This window comes from Meriones unguiculatus, chromosome 4 (assembly GCF_030254825.1).
Source record: "Meriones unguiculatus strain TT.TT164.6M chromosome 4, Bangor_MerUng_6.1, whole genome shotgun sequence".
NCBI lineage: Eukaryota > Metazoa > Chordata > Mammalia > Rodentia > Muridae > Meriones > Meriones unguiculatus.
This window is the reverse complement of record NC_083352.1, coordinates 57255408-57268890: the sequence shown is the minus strand read 5'-3', so window position 1 is coordinate 57268890 and position 13483 is coordinate 57255408.

The window sequence follows — 13483 nt, the reverse complement described above, 5'->3', positions numbered from 1 at the left end:
CACCATGTCACCTATCTACTGTTTGTATAACCTGGGGGTAGAGAGAGCCTTTGTGTGGATCTCACAAAGACAGCTGGCCTCATGAGGCCCATGAGTCCTGTAAGTCTTGTGATCCCCATCACAGAAGCCTTCTTGATTTCTCCATGAGGGACTGTTGACATATCTCATCTCCTGAGCGTCTGGTTCACAGCTCGTCATAGCTATTCTGATCTCTGGTCGTGGACGTATCTAGCCAACAGGAAGTAACTATACAATACTCACAGTGTCTATTCTTTTTCCTTTTGTAAGTTAAAGGTCAGTGTTAACCTACCTCCTATTTTATTTGCCACAGCACATGTGAGCTTGTTTTAGAAATCTGGAGATGAGTTGGGCAACTTGCCATGACTAGACAGCTCTCACAACACCCTGCTGTCTTTCTTATCATTAGAATCCCTTTTCCAACTAGTAGCGAGCCGTTCCTTTTAGAGTAACTAAGGTCAGGAAACACACTAACTATTATTTAACAGAACTTCAAGAGGTCAAGTGATGTTCCAGGATGTTTGACTCAGGACCCCAAAGGCCCTGAGACAGTCCTTCCAAGCCCTTACGTTTGAAGCCCGTACTCTAGCTACCTCTGAAATTCTGGAAAGCTGTCTGTAGCTGTTCCAGGTACTGCTTCTGGACCTGGAAACATGAGGAGGAATGAGAAGAATGACTTTTCATACAGGTCTCTCCCATGTTGGGGAATCTTTCTTAGAAACCAGACATCCTTCTTTTCTTATTGGCAGGATGTAGCAAACAGCTCAGTCCTGAATCAGTGCTTGGCAAGTCGGCTTAGAACAGTCAGTCCTGCTCTTGGGCCAGAGGGTGGGGTACTTGTCTGCTGAAGCACGTGGATGACTGTGGGAAAGTTCTGTGAGGAAAGAAAAACAAAAGAACTGTGAGTGGATAGGCAAGCAGATGTCAGGCCCATTACTGAAATAAGAAATTCAGTCCCTGAGCTCTCAGATTCTCACATGGAACTAAAATAAGGTTAAAATTAAGACTTAAATATATATATATATATATATATATATATATATATATATATATATATATATATATAATGATTTTGAAATGAATGGACCGTAGAGGTAATTCTAGTGATATGATTTGGAAGGAATTTTAGAGCTGAGAAAACAAAAAGTTTAATTGGTCACCCAAAGTATTATTGTACAGTGAATCAAAGCATGTGGTTGAAGCACTAAAACAAATCATCAGAGCTTCCATTTTAGACACGAGTATTCACATTTAACTAGGAAAAAGGTAGGCAGTCATAGTAATGGCATGCTAGCATGTGTTGTAGATCATTAATATTGCTGGAAGATGCATTAAAAGATGGATTAAGAAATACATGGTATACCACCTGAAGGGGAGTATGTTAACCATTAGTAGATAAATCAAGGGAATCTTTTGTTTCCTTCCCACTCTCTTTCTCTCTCTCTCTCTCTCTATTGGTACAGGAGTATGACATGAATGTAGATATTTTTAGGCATTCCTTTAACTTTGAAATAATGTATAGCCTTTACTATCATAGTCTAAAGATGTCAGAGGAAAATGTACGATAAAGCACTCATTAAAAAGGAAGACATGAAAACAATCACTATTATGATTTTGTCAATTTTGTTGACAAGCCCCTTAGAGAAACAGGAAGTTTAGCTTTGTTTCTGTGCAGTTTATGCATTTCAAAATACCAACAGTCAGCGTAGACTGAATTGCTAGCATGTATTTTATGTCTTTACCTGTCTATTTTGTAGCCTGTATCTTAGGTGGTTGGTTTGCTTTGATCAGTTACATGTGAGTGGTATGGCACCTGCCATGTCTGAGTGGAAGGTGAAGAACTCTGGTGAGCATCTGGTCACAGTCCCCTCCTGCTCAGTTCAGCATAGCCGGAAAGGTAGCATTCATCTCTGCGGATCCCTGGATTAATAACTCATACGGAGATGATGTGAAAGCAGACAAGAACTAACGCTGCTCTGTTAGCACACGTTAACAGTTTGAAGATGCTTACTACCTGAATCTGACCCGGCAAGAAATGTCTAAGAGAAAATTGTGTGAGTTTTGTGTTTCAACTGATACAATTGATAAGTATATGAAAAACCTGCTAAAATATACTTTTTATTTGCAATCACATCACAAATACTTTCAGGAGACGGAGAAACATAAACACAGCCATAGACATGCCCATGTACATTTACACACACACACACACAATCACCTGCACACATTTACATACGTGCACAATTGTCTCAGTAAGGGTTTCCATTGCTGTGAAGAGACACAATGACCATGGCAACTGTGATAAACGGGAAGGCTGGCTGACAGCTTTAGAGGCTTAGTTCATTATCATCATGGAGGGAAGCATGGCAGCATGCAGGCCCATGTGGGGCTGGAGAAGGAGCTGAGAGTTCTACACCTGGATCAGCAGGCAGCAGGAAGTAACAGTGACACATTTCTTCCAACAAGGTCATACCACTCCAACAAGGCAACACCTCCTAATAATGCCACTCACTGGAGACTAAGCATTCAGACACATGAGTCTATGAGGCCCATTCCTCTTCAGACCACCACATACACATATACATACAGGCAGACACACTCACATGCACACAGAAACGTGTACATACACACACTCCCATGCACATTCATATACTCACATTTATATGAACACACTCATAGGCACAGGCTCATATACATACACTCACATGCACACACACTCAAACTCACAAATGCACACACACACACACACACACACACACACACACACTTTTAGGGGAGTAGAAGAAAGGATTTAGCTCGAAATGGTGGCATATGCCTATAATCCCAGGACTGATGGAAAATCAGGACTTTTACACCTCTCTTACACAGAGAGTTCTGGGCAAGCCTGGACCACATGAGATCTTGCAGAGGGAGGAAAGAAGGGAAAGAAAAAGATGGGGGAGGGAGTCACAATGTTGGAGTTTTTGTTTCTATACTTTTTTTAAGTTCACCCTCCATCTCTCCTTATTCCAATGAAGGGCGTCCAATACTGCAATGATCAAATAAAATGGCTTTTCTTGGTCACTGTCTTCTCTACAGTCCCTGTAGTCAGGTGTGCTTAAGGAAATTCTTCTCATTGGTCCATGTGATACTGTAATGCTTTTAGGTCTTTCTGTCTGCTCAGCTGGCAAGTCCTGATTCTGTGTTCAGTGTATGTATGCCTTAAACTTCTGTGTTTTTCAGTTCTCTCATCTTTCCCATGAACGCTGCTCTGCCACACATATCCACTGCCTTCAGAGATGTGTGGAGAAACGAGCAGTGTGCTTGTGACTGGAGCTGAGTAGAAACAGTGGCATGGTACAGGAATCCCTCAGAAGACTATCATGTCTTCCAGAGCAGTGTAACATTTTGTACAGGAGCTAAATTTGTCTTTATTTGTTAGTAAAAACTGTTCTCATGGATGAAATTATTTAAACAGGGTCCCATGAAAATTTCAATATCTAATCTTACATTCTGAGACCTTTTTTTGTGTAATATAAGATCCCTATTTTTTGTGAAAAGGATTAACACACACACACACACACACACACACACTCCACAACAAGAAATACTACTAATGTTGGCACGATGTTATGTTATGTAAGTGCTTGGGATTCCAAATATGAGTTCATGGATTGTTATGTTAGTGTAGCATAAGAGCCAAAATCTAAGCTAGCAGTTTCATAATGCCTGTAGCAACAACACAGGTTCCCGAGCTATTTATTTAATACAGAATAAGAAAGGCTACTGTAGCTGTTTTTCAATTTTTCTATTAGAGTAGAATTCCCCCTGCCATTTTAAGCATACTTCCAGCAGTATAATTTTTAGTCCTTGTCAGAAAATTTCACATTCTCCTTGAAATCATGCTTCTCAATTATCCAACTCCACCTACAATGCTGTCCTGCAGAGATAAAGTGTGTTGTGTTTTTAAAGACACTCCCACACCAGAGGAAATGATTTTAGAACTTAGTTTGGGTGACTTATTTTAATGACTAAATCCCCCCAGGAAATTATTTCCCATCTAACCTGAATATTTCATAATATGCTTAAATGTTTTCCTTTAGCTCTGTCTTTACTGAAAATGCCCAAGAAGTGGCTCTTTTCACAGGAAAGCCATTTTTAAATTACTCTGGCAACTTTCCTTAACTCAAGTGCCTTTAACAGAAGTAGACTGTAAATCATTTCTATAGTAGTCTTAATGCACCCCAGTTAATAAACCCATTTAATCCCCAATTAAAATATTACATAAATTCAGTATTAATTTACTGTGTTGTAGTTTAGAATAGTCAATACTGCTTTCATTTAAATATAGATCATCATAAAATATACACACTTAATTAGAAATAAAAAATGCTTTTTTAAAAAGCAGAACGTCCATCAAATTTATAGTACTAGCTGTCAAAACAAACTAAAGGGCAATCTAATTTTTTTTTTCTGTTAACTTTTTTCAGCTTCCTGGCTTTTGTGGTTGCTGTTACTCTCAGGCAGAATTAAAAGAGATTAACCTCACAGTCTTCATGGTCTCTCTCCATTCACCATAAAACTCCTTGACCTACTCAAGTCCAGTAGGGTCAGCGTTTTCTTTGGCTAGCTTGGGTCTTTGGCTTGGTACTGTGGGGCTCACGCCATGGAATACTGTCAGCATAAGGGATATCCTTTGGAAAACAAGAAAAAACTCACTCTGTCTTTTTTTTTTAATGTGTGCATACAAAAGTGGGGAAACTCATTTTTCAATTCGTTAATGTCAAAGTCTCTAAAGAAGTTTTTAAGGACAAAGAAAAGGCCTGCTAATTAACCATTGTGTTGTAATCATCATCAAGATTTACTAAGCCCTTTCTGTGCCAGGTAGCACATGAACTGCACAAAAGACATTTTCTGCTCACAGAATTTCTGCCAGCCCTGTGTGTCAGGCCTCACATGTTTGACTCTTTGTGCCAAAGACTTCTGATTAATTAGGAAAATTCACCCAGCATTTGTGAAAATAACTTCACAAGTCATTTAGGTACAACATAGTATTTTCCTGTCAGGTTTCCAGTAAACAAAAGGATATTAGTTGATTGTTGGAGGGGCCTTGATGGCTCCTTTTAGACCTTTTGGCTCTAAATAACGAGCTGTGTCTTAATTCCAATTAATAGCTTGGAATTCCAGAGCTACTGAGTTCATTAGGGAAGCAGAGGAAATAAACACATGAAAAAACAGGGAAAGACTCCCATTGCACCCCAACTGGTTTCCTCTTCCCAGCATTAATTTGTAGGCAGATTAAACCCACAAGTGTTTGTCAGGGCACACAGACACACTGAGCAATTTTGAGCTGTCCCTGTGCTGCCTGAGTTCGGAAGCTGGTTCTGTGTGAGCACAGCTGAAGAGATGAGGAGCTCAGTGTTGAGAGACTCCAGCCTGAGCAGGAGTAGGGTTACTGAGAAGTTGCTACAGACGGATGTTTTCAGTTACAGTTTTAGCTGGACATAATGGCTTCCCCACAGGAAAGCTCATGGATCCATAAAGCTGGTCCACCGCTCCCCTACAGGAAAGGAGCTGTTTATTGCCGAGGCCCATGCCACCTGCTCTGCTATCAAGTGTACATTTTTTCTCCTGGGAACAATTGGGTGGGGTGGTTACTAGAAACAGGGCTGGGAGCCAACAGTATTCCACTTCTAAATTCTGGCTGACTCCTCCAGTGACCTCTGTCTAGTCCCTTCAGTAAAGCTAACCACTGCTTATTTAAAACTGAAGCCCAGATTCACAGGGCCTTGGGAAATAGCCACTCTCCATTGGGATTTCTTTGGCATAGAAAAGATTATCTTTGCCATCATCAAATATTTATTGGGCATCTTCCATTAACATGCAATAAAAGAGTCAAAGGAACATATAGGGCCTGAACTTAAAATAGAAGGCATTTTTAAGAAAAATAATTTATATAAATTTCATGTATCATCTATCAAGATCTCTATAAGTAGAATTAGCCCTGTAGAAGTTGATAAGTCTGTATTTTCCATGCACACAATAACAATTTTAAAGATACACATCGTCAAAGCAGGGTACATGTTTTACCCCAAACAAATTCTTTGTTCTTGTTGTTATTAGAACAGAATTAAAAGGGAAGAAAAATGTTCTGTCCTTGGCATCCCATTAATGACAAGATATTCTCTGTGCCCTCTACAGTGGGTGACATCTCCTGGGCATGATGACACTTCACAAACAGCCCAGGAGGCAGAACAGCCCTGCAGGCAGGATCTACTGGCAGATGCCCAACTTGAGTATTTTTGTACTATCTTTGACTTCTGTGGTTTGCAGAAAGAGAAAAAAGGTTCCAGAAATTAGAGATGTTCAGAAATGGAAGGGGGGAAAAAAGAAATGTTTCTCCTTCTCCCACTTTATTGGAAGCAATTCTGTGGTCACTAAGGTCTCCAATATTTTAACAATGCAAGAGCTAATGAGGGAAACCTCCTGGTTTCTTGAAACTCAAGCTACCCAGCTTAGTGTTACTACAAATGTAGAAGCAGCCATAGCAAAACAGATTTAGAGTCTCATCTAAGCTCTACTTGGAAAAAATGTGAGCATAAAAGGCTGAGTTAATACTGTACTCAGATTCTACGGGGAGCTGACTTCCCCTCACTTGCCACTCATTCCACTTGCTATTGTGAGTAGATTTTTCAAATCCTCACTGAATTAAGTAGCTAGAGTTGAAGAGGAAAGAGAATATAGGATGTGGAAGCCCCAAACAGAAGCATATACATTTGGAATCTTTTCTGTGTAGAGCCTGCATTTTCACTGACTCAGCTTTCAGTGACTGGTCTACCAAAATTAATTAACACAATTGTATTCTCAAGGGCAGTGTCAGTCAGCACAACCAATACATGAGCCTAAGTGGATCCAAAGGGAAGCCAGGCTTTTCCGGTACTATTTCATGGGTACCTCTATAGGGCAACTGAGAAGGTTCTTAGCTCTACCATATGCATGCAGGCTTTTATTTTTTTCCAAAGTTTGCTCATCACAGTACTGTCTGCAGACATTGTCAAATACCCTTCAGCTGAGTTTGTTCTGATGTACTGAAATAGCACATTTATGTAGCTTTCATGGAAATGTTTTTTTTTTTCCTCTAATTTAAGCTGTCAGTCTAATATTATTGTGTTGGCATTGTTGGAAGGTCTTTTTTCTTGGGTTATAGACAGACATTGTCTATATCTTATAAAGATAGCAATGCTAACAGTCCCTTGCTCCTTCCTTCCCCCCCCCTTCCTTCTTTCCTTTTGGATAACCCACTAAGTTCATCTAGCATTGTGCTTTTGTCCACAGGCATGGAGCCATTCATTGAAAATTTATAGGTGGCTACACTGTCAACAAAGAATGATTTCCCATCCCACTGTCAACAGTTTCTCAGTTTGAGGTTAAATATGGAGATAATCTTCCTCCTCTATTCTGGTATTCTGGTATTCTTGTTTAGTATATTTCTCTGAATTCATGACTGCTATAACCATGCTATGTCCAGAAGCTAGCATTTCATAGCATTCCTCATCATAGACTGGCTCTCACATTCTTTTGCCTCCTCTTCATTGATGTTCTCTGAGTCTTGGTGGTGAAGGGGTTAACATAGCCGTCCTCTTTAGTTGAGCACAGAGCCTCTTATTCTCAGCACTTTGACCAGTTATACATGTCTCTATTAAGGCCTACTGCAAAAAGGCATTTCTCGGAATGAGGTTGAGAGTGGCCCAGATTTACCTGTGTGAATCGAAACATTTCGAAGGCATTGTAACAGTATTACCATTTAACAAAGTAACTACTAGGTTCTATCCTAGATCTTATGACCCCAGCCAAGGGCTTTTGACTACGATTTCAGGACCAGGAATAAAATCCCCTCCTGTGGAGCAAGCCTCAAATCATTCAGAAAGCAGCTAATTACCCCAGAACAGTTACGCCACTATTACACTGGTAAGCTGTTTTATCTGACAGGGTGATACTGCAGCATGTCGCATCCAGTCCTGGGTAAGACCATTGATGTGTTTTCTCCCCCAAACAACTCCATACACTTTCTGGCACTATTCAATCTAGCCTGGAAGGTTCACGGTCATTTTGAAATTGGTCTCTTTATGCCTTACAGCTAAAGTTTGTTGTGTCTTCAAAACCAATGGCAATCAAATTAGTTGCATTGTTTTAGAAATCTTGAGCATAGCGCTGACTGAAAACTCACAAAGAAGTACCCAGTATTTGCACTGAGATTTTTATTCAATAGGCCATATCTCTGGGAATTACATTGTCCACACATGCAGAACAATCCCATTTCAATCTTTTTAAAGCTGTATTTTGAAATTAGCTTATCAACTAATGGGTTTCCATAGCTTTTTTCTTTAGTTTTTTGGTGTACCACTATTTTAGTTAATTATTCTATTGTCATGAAGAGACACCAAGGCAGCAACTCTTGCGAAAGAAAACATTTAAGTTGGGGCATACTTACAGTTTTAGAGGCTTAACCCATGATCATCATGGCAGGAAGTAGACAGTCATAGCACTGGTACAGCAGAGAAGTAGATGAGAACTTTACATCCTGACCCACAGTCAGCAGACATAGGGAGATAGAGAATGTGCTTGGAACAGGGTTTTGAAACCTCAAAGTCCACTCCCAGTGACATGCCTCCTTCAAAAAGGCCACATCTCCTAATCCTTCCCAAACAGTTCCATTAACTATGACTATGCATTCAAATACATGAGCCTATGAGGACATTCCACTTCCTGGTATTCACAGACGTGTAGCCATATTAAAATGCAAAATACGGTTAGTTAGTCAAACTTCAAAAATCCCTGTCGTTTTTTTCACAGTCCCAAAACTGCTTAAAAGTTCAAAAGTTTAGTCTCTTCTTAGATTTAAGTAATCTTTTAACCATTGCCCTTTTAACTGTAAGTAAATCATTTAACTGCAAGTAAAAGTTAAAAAATGCAGATCACGTACTTCCAACACACAATGGCACAAAGTATACATTACCATTTCAAAAAGCAGAAAAGAGAGTTTAGTGAGAAAATATTGGACCAAAGCAAGATCAAAACCCAGAACGGCAAATTGCAAATGTTACAGATCTGTGTCTGACACCAGGTGCTTAGAAAGCTCTTCCCTTCCAGCTTTGCTGACAGTGACACACTTCTTTTTCTTGGGCAAGTTACACACCTTACTACCCACTCTCCTTGGCTGATATCCCATGACTATGCAATCTTCAACATCATTGGGTATCCAATACAATCTAGCTTTCATTTTCACATCTTCATATAATGACCTCTTTGGGTCCCCACACAGGGACTTCCCTGGTACACACCTGGCCTCAGTTAATTTTCTTAACCATGGAGAAAGATTATATAATCCCTTTCTATATCCCACTTGAATCTAAATCCAGATCCACTGTTGCTAAAGGTGCAAAATTCTTCTGCTTTCTGGGGCTAGGAACTGACCCCCTCTTTGAATTACATTTGCATAAAATGTCAGTTAGTTATGGATTCCTTTGCTGCTTAATCATTTCCTTAATTCCTTTTCACAATTTGGAGTCTTAGCTGGGTGGTATCTTGCTATGAGGGCTCTACTCCCTTTATTCCATTTTAAATTAAGCTTTTCTTTAAACTTTTATCTATTTGAGTACAGGACTTGGCTCCAACATTAAATTTCTTGGTGCTTTTTTCCACTTCAAATTATACCTTTTGTATTTCTCTTTGTCTGAATCTCTCCTTTTCATTGTAGATCAGCACAAGAGTACCACTAATGACCATGTGACACCATCATTACTAGGCTTTCTTGAAATCTCCTCTGTTAACACCATTGAGGGAAAATCTCTTCCACTTAATCTCAGATAGATTTTTAGGACAAGGGTAAAAATTAGCCACATTCTTCACAAAAATAACACAAGAATGGTCTCTAAGCTAACCAATAATATTTTGTTCTCTCTAAAACCTCTTGATCTGGTTCCCCTTGGTCCACATCACTCTCAGTATTATTGTCTTTAATGATTCTACATGAAACATGTAGGATAGTCCATTAAGTCCTGCTTAAAGGGTTCAACTATTTTAGTCTCCAAACCCGAAGTCTACTATATTTTTCTAACAAACAGCATGGTCAGGCTTGTCAGAGCAATATCTTAGTCCAAGGTTCCAACTTCTATCTTAATTAGTATTCTATTCCTGTGAAAATACCCATGATCTCAGCATCTGCTTTGATACACTGATGGGTAGACTTTGGGCAGAGTGCAGGGAATCTTAGGAAAGAAGGGGGAGATAGTAAGATCTGGAGGGGACAGGAGCACCACAGGGAGAGCAACAGAACTAAAAAAAATCTGGGTACAGGGTCCTTTGGCTGAGTCTGATACTCCAACCAAGGACCATTCATGGAGATAACCTAGAAACCCTGCTCAGATGTAGCCCATGGAAGCCCAGTCTCCAAGTGGGGTATCCTAGTAAAGGGAACAGGGACTGTCTCTGACATGACCTCAATGGCTGGCTCTTTGATTGCTTCCTTCTGAGGGGAGAGCTGCCTTACCAGGCCAGAGAGGAAGAAAATGTAACCAGTCCTGATCAGACTTGATAAGCTAGGGTCATATGTAAGGGGAGGAGGACCATTCCTATCAGTGGACTTGGTGAAGAGCATGGGAGAAGATGAGGGAGAGAGGGTGGGATGGGGAGGGACCTACAGCTGAGATACAAAATGAATAAACTGTAATTAATATATAAAAATAAAAATGTAATAAAAATTAAAAAATACCCATGATCAAGGCAACTGTTATAAAAGAAAACATTTATCTTGCTTGCTTACAGTTTTAGAGGCTTAGTCTCTGATCAACATGACAAGAAGCTGTCAGGCATGGTGCTGGAGCAGTAGATGAGAGTTTGAGTTTTACATCCTGATCCAAAGGCAGCAGGTGTGCATGTGTGTGATGGAGAGAGAAAGAGAGAGAGACAGAGACAGAAACAGAGAGACAGACACAGTAGACAGAGAGGCACACATATTGACAGACACAGAGAGTAGGCCTGGAGTGGGGTTTGTAAACCTCAGAGCCCATTTCCAGTCACACACCTCCTCCAACAAGGTCACATCTCCTATTCCTTCCCAAACAGTTCCATTAACTGGTGAACTACAACTCAACCATATTAGCTTATGGGGACCAATTTTGTTCAAACCATCCCACCTAACCACTATATCACTTTGTCTCCTTCATCTCCCTGCACCATTCCATGCTTGATAGTTTAACTTTCAGTATTTTCCCCAATCTCTTCTCATGTTTTTTTTTTTCTTCAAACAAGGGAATGCAAATCAAAGCTACCTCTACTTAATTAGAATGGTCACCATCATAAAGCCAAGCAAATAACCATAAATGCTGGTGTGGGTGTGGTAAAACAGGAACTCTTACACACTGTTTTTTGGAGTGCTAAGTACTGTATCCCCTTTGGAAATCGACGCGATTAAAATAAAACAACTGGAAATAGAACTACCCCATGAGCTAGCTCCATCACTCTTGGATACATATCTATGGGACTTTTAGTAGGACCCACATCTTACTGCAGGGAGACTCATACAACCATATTCATTGCTGCTCTATTTACAAAATGTAGAAAATGGACTTAACCTAGATGCCCATCAACTGTTGAATAAATTAGAAAAGTGTGACATATCTACATTGGACCTTTCCTTGGCTCTAGAGAAAGATGAATTCATGAAATTCACAGATAAACAGATAAAACTGAAAAAGTTATAGTGGAATAGTTCAGAGGCTGTATGTTTTCTCTCATATGTAAGGCTCAGCTTCAAATCTTTTGTTTTGTGTGTTTGGAGCACAAACAGAATACTTAGAATTAGAAACGGACCTTGGGGGCATATTAGAGGAAGACTAGACTAAAGGACAGAAGTGTGAAAAGCCACATGGAAACCTAATGTCTCAAAACCTAACTAGAAAGAAAGTAGTAAGTGGAGGACTGGCATAATCTTTGACAGTTTTAAAGTATCTTCTGTAAAGGCAGCGATTGGAGCTTTAAAATAGTGAGGAGAGGAATAAATTCTGTGCATAGCAAATGATAATTATTGACTAATAACTTTTGATTATAAATCTGTGGTATAGAAGACATATTCAATAAAAGAAGTTAATATTATTTAATGTGATATCTATGATGTTAAAATAAATATTGAAATGAGTTGAACTATACAGGAAACTAAACACTAATCAGAGTTCTGTGTTAAATGTTTTGTATTATTCAGGCTTGGAATTGTAATTCAGGGCACTTTTCTATAAAGTGATAACTAGAGCCCTCATAGACCTAAACTTTTAGGCTCAGAGATCAGCAGTGCTTGTATAATGTTGTATAATATTGATTTCCAGGTATAACCCTTAAGAATATAACCCCTTAGGCTATACTATGACATCTTCAGTTGTGGTGTCAAAATCACTATGGTTATATCTGAGTAGCACGTAAATCACACTTGGATCAAAAACAGAACCCCAGAGCATGCAGAAGAACTATTTGTAAGCAGCTGTTCTGTTTTCATCTATGTGAGCAGTCAGTGTTCTGACCACATTTGATTCCTTTTAGACTTTCTGTGGAAAGAAGTAGATTTTCTCAAGATTATTTTTTAATTACTTCTCCTCACACAGATTTTGACATTTATAAGCACCTCAGTTCTTCCCTAAACTTGATTTTATGTTTTTTTTTTCTAGGTTTGGCATTGCCCTTGTTTCTTGGCACAGTACTAAGTTACTATATTTAAAAATGTGCATGACAGTGTAGATTCTGAAATGGAAATGTGATTCAGTTGGAAGAACCAGGAGGCTGACATTCAAATGTCAATGGATTCCCCTACTCATTTATTTTTCTATTGTGAGATTTACTTTAAAACTCCAGGTTGCTATGATATTAACAATGTCAATTAAATTTTCAACATACTGACTGTTAAAAAGTGCCTTAGTTTTAAAGTCAGTTGCCTCCTGATGACCTTATTCTTGGAAGTATTTTTGAAAATTATGTGGCTCAAATACCTGCTCTAACCACCCTTCTCAAAGCTATTTGTAGCTCCAGGTTGAGGGGATCTGTCACCTTCTTTTAACATCTGTGACACTAGGAACACATGTGGTACACATATGCATTCAGAAAAAAAAAACACTCATGTACATAAAATAAAGTCTAAATCTAAGAAAGCATTAAAATCCAAATTCAAGAGATTTTTTTTAAAGTAATTTCCTATTGCTGAAGACATAGCACACTTGACATAGGACTTGGAATCTAACCTGAAAGGCTTTCTTGTGGTCCACCTTACAAAAAAAAAAAAAAAAAAAAGAGTGGACCTTAGTTAGAGATAAGGAGAGTACTTAAACCCCCCTGCACAGATGTAGCCCATAGATGGGCTGCTCAGTTTCCAAATAGGTTCCCTAGTAAGGGGAGCAGGGTCTGTCTATGACATGAACTCAGTGGCTGGTTCTTTGATCACCAC